Below are 7765 nucleotides of genomic sequence, written 5' to 3'. Positions count from 1 at the left end.
TGGGAATAAACTACGACTGATGACCTGCTTATATGCGCTCTCTCAAGCGCAACTCGCAACACATTATACGTGGAGTCCCAAGTGACATCCAACCAAACTTAAAAATGTAGTGGCAGTTCTTAGACTCGCGCGCATGCACGCACGCCGGCCCGCACGCCCGCGCACGCACACACGCGCACACACAATAAATATATAAACTGTAAAATTATCGGCACACAGGCGCCTCAGCGTTCTGCCTCCATAAAAACGCAGCCGCCGCGGCTGCGTTTTTATGGAGGCAGAACGCTAAGGCGCCCGTGTACTGTGCGATGTCAGTGCACGTTAAAGATCCCCAGGTGGTCGAAATTATTCCGGGGCCCTCCACTACGGCACCTCTTTCTTCCTTTCTTCTTTCACTACCTCCTTTATCCCTTCCCTTACGGCGCGGTTCAGGTTTCCAACGATATATGAGACAGATACTGCGCCATTTTGTTTCCCGAAAAACAATTATTATTATTAAAAATTATCGCAAAAGGCGTCATTGCAGGGGACGAAGATTGTTGATTGTAAAACATTTTATTCGCCGGGAAGAGCTTGGCAAGAAGTCGCGTTAAGTGGTCGAGAGTACATAGCCCTCGACGACTTTGTCAGCCCACTCCACCGCCAAAACTTGCGTTCTGGGGTCAGAGCTAGCCAGCACGGTCTCCCACCGCTCGAGAGAAGGGGCTGTAACTAGATCACCCGGAGGTGGCTCTATTTTGCAGTCCCACAGGATGTGATCGTAGGTAGCACGTTGGCCACAGTGTTGGCAGTTTGGGTTGTAAAGATCTGGATAAATGTGCGCGAGGAGTGATGGGGTGCGTATCGATCTCGTCTGTAGACGACGCCACGTAACCTCTTGTTCTTTAGTAAGGCTTTTGTCTGGAGGGGGGAAAATTCTCCTCTCTAGTTTAAAATGATTGGTGAGATCATGATATGTGATCATTGAGTCCTTCGTGAAATTCAGGGAGCCAGACTCATCCACTGCCCGGTCGACGAAACCTCGGGCTTTATTGTGGGCTGCCTCGTTCCCCGGATTCCCCGAATGGGCTGGGACCCATATCAATTCGGAATAATTTGGTGAGAATTTGGTTGCGTTAAGGATTCTAAGGGAGGTGTTTGTAATTCGCCCTTTAGCGAAATTATTGATACCCATTTTGAAATCGCTGAGGATGATGCTCCCTTGGGTATGTGCTAGGGCGAGGGCTATAGCCGCCTCTTCTGCCGTTTCAGAGGATTTCGTTTTGATTGTCGCCGAGACGATGTGGTCACCATTCTCGTTCACAACCACAACTGCAAAGGCATTGGTATTTTTGTATTCTGCCGCATCTACATAAAGTGTTGTAGCACACTGTCTGTATTTCTTATACAAGGCTTTGGCTCGTGCTTGTCTTCTACCCTCATGGTGTAAGGGGTGCATGTTTTTGGGGAGTGGTTTGATTAGTAGGGCCGTCCTATAGGCGCGGGGTAAGTCTACTTTAGCATCGTTATTCGTAGGTTGAAAGTTAATTCCGAGCCTGGTAAGAATACTCCTGCCAGTTCTGGAATTGGCTAATCGCGCTGTTTGAGCCATTAAATGGGCTTCTTTCAGTTCATTGTAGGTGTTATGTATTCCTAACCTCATAAGCCTTTCGGTTGAGGCATTTAGTGGGAGTCCTAACGCAGCCTTATAGGCCTGCCGTATCATGCTATCCAATTTGTCCTTTTCTGCTTTCGAAAATTTCAGATAAGGGGTGGCATAGAGTATCCTGCTCAGCGCAAAGGCCTGCACTAGGCGGCATAAATCTCTTTCCCTCACCCCTTGTCTGCGGTTAGCTATGCGGCGGAGTAATCGCGCCGTCGCTTCTACCGTGCGTTTTAGCTTAGTGAGTGTGTCAGTATTTTTTCCATTTGTTTGTAAATACAACCCCAGTATTCTCATGGTCTGTACCTCTTTGACAGATCGTCCATTAACATAGACGTTTATTTGCGGGGGGGATGTCGTGGTACGCCTACCGCTTTGTTTACGACGGATCACGAAGAGTTCAGATTTTTGCTCAGAACAAGTGAGGCCAGAATCCCATGCGCATGCCTCGATGATGTCCACTGCTGCTTGGAGTGTGTCTTCTATGTAGCCTTCGCATCCTTTGGTTACCCAAAGTGTGATGTCATCTGCATAGAACGTGTGATGTAGGTCTGGTATTTGTGCCAGTTTGGGGGGAATTTTGATGAGGGAGAGGTTAAAAAGGAAAGGGGACAGGACGGAGCCCTGTGGCGTTCCTTTACTTCCTAGTTTGATTGGGGCAGACTCTATTGTTCCGACCGTTATCACTGCTGTTCTGTTAGTGAGGAAGGATCGGATGTAGTTGTACGTCCTTTCTCCGGGGTTGATTTCTGACAAGTTTGTCAAGATGGCTTTGTGGGTGACGTTGTCGAAAGCTTTAACAAGGTCTAAACCCAATATTGCTTTCGTTCCTGTTCCCTCGTCAGCTTCAATTATGTCCTTGTTAAGCTGCAAGAGAATGTCCTGGGTAGATAGTTGGGCCCTGAATCCTAACATTGTTTCAGGTAGGAGGTTCATGTCCTCCGCATAGTTTTGGAGCCTATTGAGGATGACATGCTCCATGAGTTTGCCTAGGCATGAAGTTAATGAAATTGGCCGTAGATTCTCAGTGCTGAGTTTCTTACCCGCTTTAGGAATAAAAGTGATTTTCGCGTGTTTCCACTCTGGTGGTATGTTGCCTGCATGCCAGTATTTGTTCATAAGGTCTGTAACCGCCGCGATCGACGTTGCGTCTAAGTTCCTGAGAGTCTTATTTGTAACTTTGTCTGGTCCTGCCGCAGATGTTGTCCGCAGTTTTCCAATTGCGTACCAGACCTCTGCGTCTGTGATGTCTGCGTCTAAATTTGGATTAGGAGTCCCCCGGTAGTCTGGTTGTGTGGTACTATCATCCGTGTTTAGATAACGTTCTGCTAGCTCTTTGATTAGGTCTTCAGTTGTACCCTCATATTTATGTATGAGTCTGTACAGTTGACTTTGTTGCACGGGACGTGTTTGTTCTGGATCGAGCAGGTGTCTTAGAAGATGCCATGTCTTCTTATTTCCGAGCTGTCCATTGACGCTTTCACATATTTGGTTCCATTGTTGTGTTTGGAGAGTAAGTGTATGTTCCTCGATTCGCCTCTCGATTTCAGCAATCTTTTTGCGTAGTCGCTTGTTGTGTTTTTGCTGCTTCCAGCGTTTTTGGAGGCCTTTTTGTGCCTGCCACAGGTGTAACAGTTTTGAGTCTGCAATCTGCTCCTCCTTCTCAACTGGCACCACAACGCTAGTGGAGCTGACATCCTCATTCAGGGCGATAACCCAGTCGCTAAGGTTAGAGATCTCCTTTGGAGCTGTTTTGTCGCGAAGTTGCCTGAACTTGTCCCAATCCGTGGTTCGTATTTCTTTTGCTTTGTTTTTAAGTTTTGTCGTGGGGAACGTGATGCTAAGGATGAAGTGATCACTGCCAAGGTTTTGCCCGGTGTTGACCCACTTTGCGTCCTTGACGTTTTTAGAGAGGGATAAGTCTGGAGATGTGTCTACACATACACTGTTACCCATGCGTGTGTGGTCGCTCGGGTTGTTTAGCGTTGTGAGCCCTAGTGACTGTATGATTTGCCAGAGCAGGTTCCCTTTCGGAGTTGCTTTGGTATATCCCCATGCTGGGTGTTGAGCGTTGAAGTCTCCCACAATTAATAGTTGAGCCCTAGCAGCCAGCTTTACTGTGTTTATCAACAAGTGTGGGAGTCCATTGCCTTTGTTTCTGGGAGGGTTGTATACATTAAGGATGAAGAGATTTGAGCCTCCTTTTTGCCTTGGTACTATTTCAAGTAGGGTGTAATCTTCTTCCGAATCATTTATAAAATGTTGAATTGCGGTGATATTTCTATGCACCAGAGTGGCTGTGAAGGAGCCGGCTGCGTTACTAGTATCATAATGAGGTGGCAGATATGCTTTATAGCCTGGCAGTGTAGCCCTGCCGCTAGCTTCTTGCAATGCAATCACGTCTGGGGTTGGAACAGACGGTGCTTGTTGGATGTGGAGCTGCAAGTGGGCCCGCTTGCGGCGGAAGCCTCTGCAGTTCCATTGCCAAATTTCAAATTTTTGGCGTGGTGCCATGTTGGGTTATAGATGGTTGTGGCGTCGTGGACAGATCCACGGTGGGGGGCAGGCGGGCCTCGATAGTTGTAAGCCTATCCATTATTTGCTGCATGCAGGTGGCTATTTGGGATACCTGTCCCTCTAGTGTTGCAAAGCGAATATCTATCTCTGCAAATTTGGTAGTAACGAGGCCTTGGAAGGTAGCTTGTTCTGTTGATATAGCACTAGTTCTCTCTGACAGAGTATTGATGTCTGCCCTGAGTTTGGTAGGCGCTTTTGACGGCTGCGGGGTGTCGGATTCCGAAGCCTCGGCCTTTCTTTTGGATTCCTCGCCTTCTTTTGTAGGATGCGGTCTTTTAGTTGCTATTCTGGCGTCTGTGTCCGTCGCGTTATGGGCTGAAGACTGGGACGCGTTGGAGGGAGTGTGGCAAATAGCGTCTGTTTCCATCGCATTATTGGTCGAATCCTGGGACGCGGTGGGTGGCATTCTAGCCGCAGTGGCATTCTGTACCTGATGCGCTTGTAACAGGCGTTTAATGTCAGCCAACTCTTTTTTAAGGCTGGCAATTTCTCTGTCTCGGGATTGTAGTTGGATCTGAAACTCCTTCTCTCGAGCGTCAATAGATTGGGAGGCCTCTGCTGGCCAGCTCACCTTTTTATTGGAGCGGCTATCGCTGCGTCCGCGGCTTGAGCTCCTCTTGTCTTTCCCTGCAGGGTTCCCCAGGGGCGGGAAGGAGCTGGAGTTGTTCCGGCTGTGGCTTCCTCCTTTTCCGGTAGCACCGTGTTCCTTCTTCCTGGGCCTAGACTGGTGTCCGTGTAGTGATGAGTCGTTGTCCCCTTGCTTGGGTGTCTGGTTGCCATGGGGCGTTCCTTCTTTGTTCTTGTTGATCAGCCGGAATTTGCAGTTCCGGCTGCCTGTGTTGTGGCCCCCGTTGCAGACGATGCATACGGGTTGGCAGGTTGGCTGTTCTCCCTCAGGTGGAGGCGAGTGATTTTCTCCGCAGCGGCGGCAAAGGTTCGTTGTAGGTTTGTAGCAGACATCGGCCCGGTGTCCTACTCTCCTGCAGTTGTAGCATACCTCATGTTGCTCCCTGAAGGGGTGGACCCGAAAGACGCCGCACTGATAGATTACTTGGCTGGGTAGCTTCTTTCCAAAAAAGGTGATTTGTATTGTTCTGGATTTCCCGATCCTTCGGGCATCCACAACTTCTATTCCTTCGTTTCGGTTTCCGAAGCCTTGGCGAACCGCTTCGGGCGAGTCTCCCGCGTAGGCGTTGTAAATGACCCCTTTTACCGAGTCTTCGGGCGCCGCCACGTACGACGTTACGTTGTAGGTTTGATCTTGGAGGTTCAGTTTTTCAATATTGGCGTATGCAGTCGCCCGTTGACGATCGGGCGTGCATAGCGTAAAGGTGTTGTTGGCCGTATTGACTCTGATAATGTCTTCATTCTTCACCGTATCATACGGCAGCCTGGCCACCTCGCAGGCGCAGAAGAGTAGTAGTCCGGGCGCAAAGTCCCTCAGATTCCAACCTTGTGGTCGGCAGACGATTTTGTAGTCGTCGGTCGGTAAGCGCGGGAGAAGGGCTTTCTTGCTGAGTGCAAATAGCTTCTTCCCGTTCTTTCGCGATGGAAAATTGGAATTAGACTTGCCTTGGCCGTGCCCCTGCGCAGGCTCGTCGTCGGTTGTTGCGGGCCCTTTATTCTTCAGGCCTCGTTGTCGGTCGCGGTAACGAAGAATGGTTTCCCATTTTCCGGCCTCGAGCTCCGACGGTGATATTTTCTCGCCTTCCACGGCGTACTCCATCTGTGCGGGTCCCTGGGCGCTCAGTTCCCGGCGGAGAGGTGACGAGCTAGGTCGAGCTCGATGGCTAGGCCGGCAGTCAGCCGGCAATATGCCTAGGTGTCCGTAGATTGGCAAAATCCGGCTGCAGCAGGCACTGGACAATGGCCCGGATGTCGTCCAAAATATTCGAGCCCGAAGGCTGACTCTTTCTGCCGAAAAGTGGCTTCGAGGCGGGAGCCCATGCGAGACACGTCAGCACAGCTCCGTGGATTCAGGGGACGAAGGCGATGTGCACCGCGGTCTATTCGAAGAGAGCGCCTGCGTCGCGCTATAGAGATTGAACAAGGCTTCGCATGAAGAACTGCAGTTCTTCTAGTCCATATAAAAGGGCCACGCGCGCTCCCCACTTCAATACCACTTCTCCGTCGACTGCTAGTTGCCTGAACACTACCAGGACAAAATATTACGGGGGACCCTCAAGCTCCGCCTTAAGGGTAAGACGCGGAAGTTTAATGAGTCAATTCCCATATACGCAGAATTGATCATTCTCTACGTTACACTCATAGATACATGGGAGTCCTCATACCACTCCTGGCGCAGTGACGCAGCGGATAAGCGATGCGCCACTGCCCTGCGATGGCAGGTGCTCCCAGCGGTGGGGCTTGTGTGACCCAGTTTGCTCTACCCGAGCAAAATCTCGCAACCAATCATTAAATTAACAGCCACCTGCCACGGCGCGCAATTCGCTCATAATCCGGAGGGCAGGTTGGGATGATGTGAGAAAGTCACGCGACCTAGGTAGGCCATCTGCTCTCTAGGCTGCTTCTTTGGGGATTTAAACGCGATAGCGTTGAAGCCCCGTTCGCCAGATAATCCGGTGTCGACGTTGTGAGTGAAAAGTCGCGGACAGATTGGCCACCTATGTCCCGTGACCTTGCGGCGCCATCACAACCTGCTCGCCTTGGGAGGTGGAGGTTAAGTAAATGATTGGTCGCTCGGGATGAGCAACCTGGGCCACACAAGGCCCACCGCCGGGAGCACCTGCCATCGCAGGGCAGTGGCGCATCGCTTAGCCGCTGCACCACTGCGCTAGGAGGGGTATGAGGACTCCCTGGAATCTACGAATGTAAATTTGAGAATGGGAATCAACCCCTTGGCATAAAACGGATATAGATAAACTTGAGAGGGTACAAAACTTGGGTATCCGATATATATTTAACAACTATACCAGGAGCTTTAGCGTTTCACGTGCAAAAAACTCGCTGGGATGGAAGACGCTTGAAAAACGTAGATATTGTTTGAGGTTAAAATTTTTTCATAGTATTTACTATTCCAATACTGGCATAAACCGTGACCTGTACATCCATTCACCAAACTATATTTCGCTACGTCGTGACCATCGATTAAAAGTTAAGGAAATTAACTGTAAATCAGAGATGTACAAATATGCTTTTTTCCCTAGGCCTATAAGAGATTGGAACCGGCTCTCTGAAGAGGTGGTATTAATTACGTCAGGTGATTTATTCTCTTCATCTCTGTGAATGCTGTTTTTAGGCTGTATTACTGTTGCATCATGGTTGCATTGTATGTGCTGCACTTTGTTACCTTTCTTTTCGTTTGTATGATGTGTTATTCCCCCCCACTGTAATGCCACTTGTGGCGCTGTGGGTATTACAATAAACAATAAACATTACGCTATCGCGTCATACCCTTAAGGAAGAGCTTAAGTGTCCTCTCCAAATTGTTTCGTTCATGGTCGACGCCGACGCCGATGATGACGCCGGATTTTCTGCGAAACGAGCTCCTAAACGTCCTGGCGAGTCTGGCTGCCCGCAGGCATC

The sequence above is a fragment of the Amblyomma americanum genome, chromosome 4 (assembly GCF_052857255.1).
Source record: "Amblyomma americanum isolate KBUSLIRL-KWMA chromosome 4, ASM5285725v1, whole genome shotgun sequence".
In the NCBI taxonomy this organism is placed as follows: Eukaryota; Metazoa; Arthropoda; class Arachnida; order Ixodida; family Ixodidae; genus Amblyomma; species Amblyomma americanum.
Note: the sequence above shows the minus strand (reverse complement) of the source record.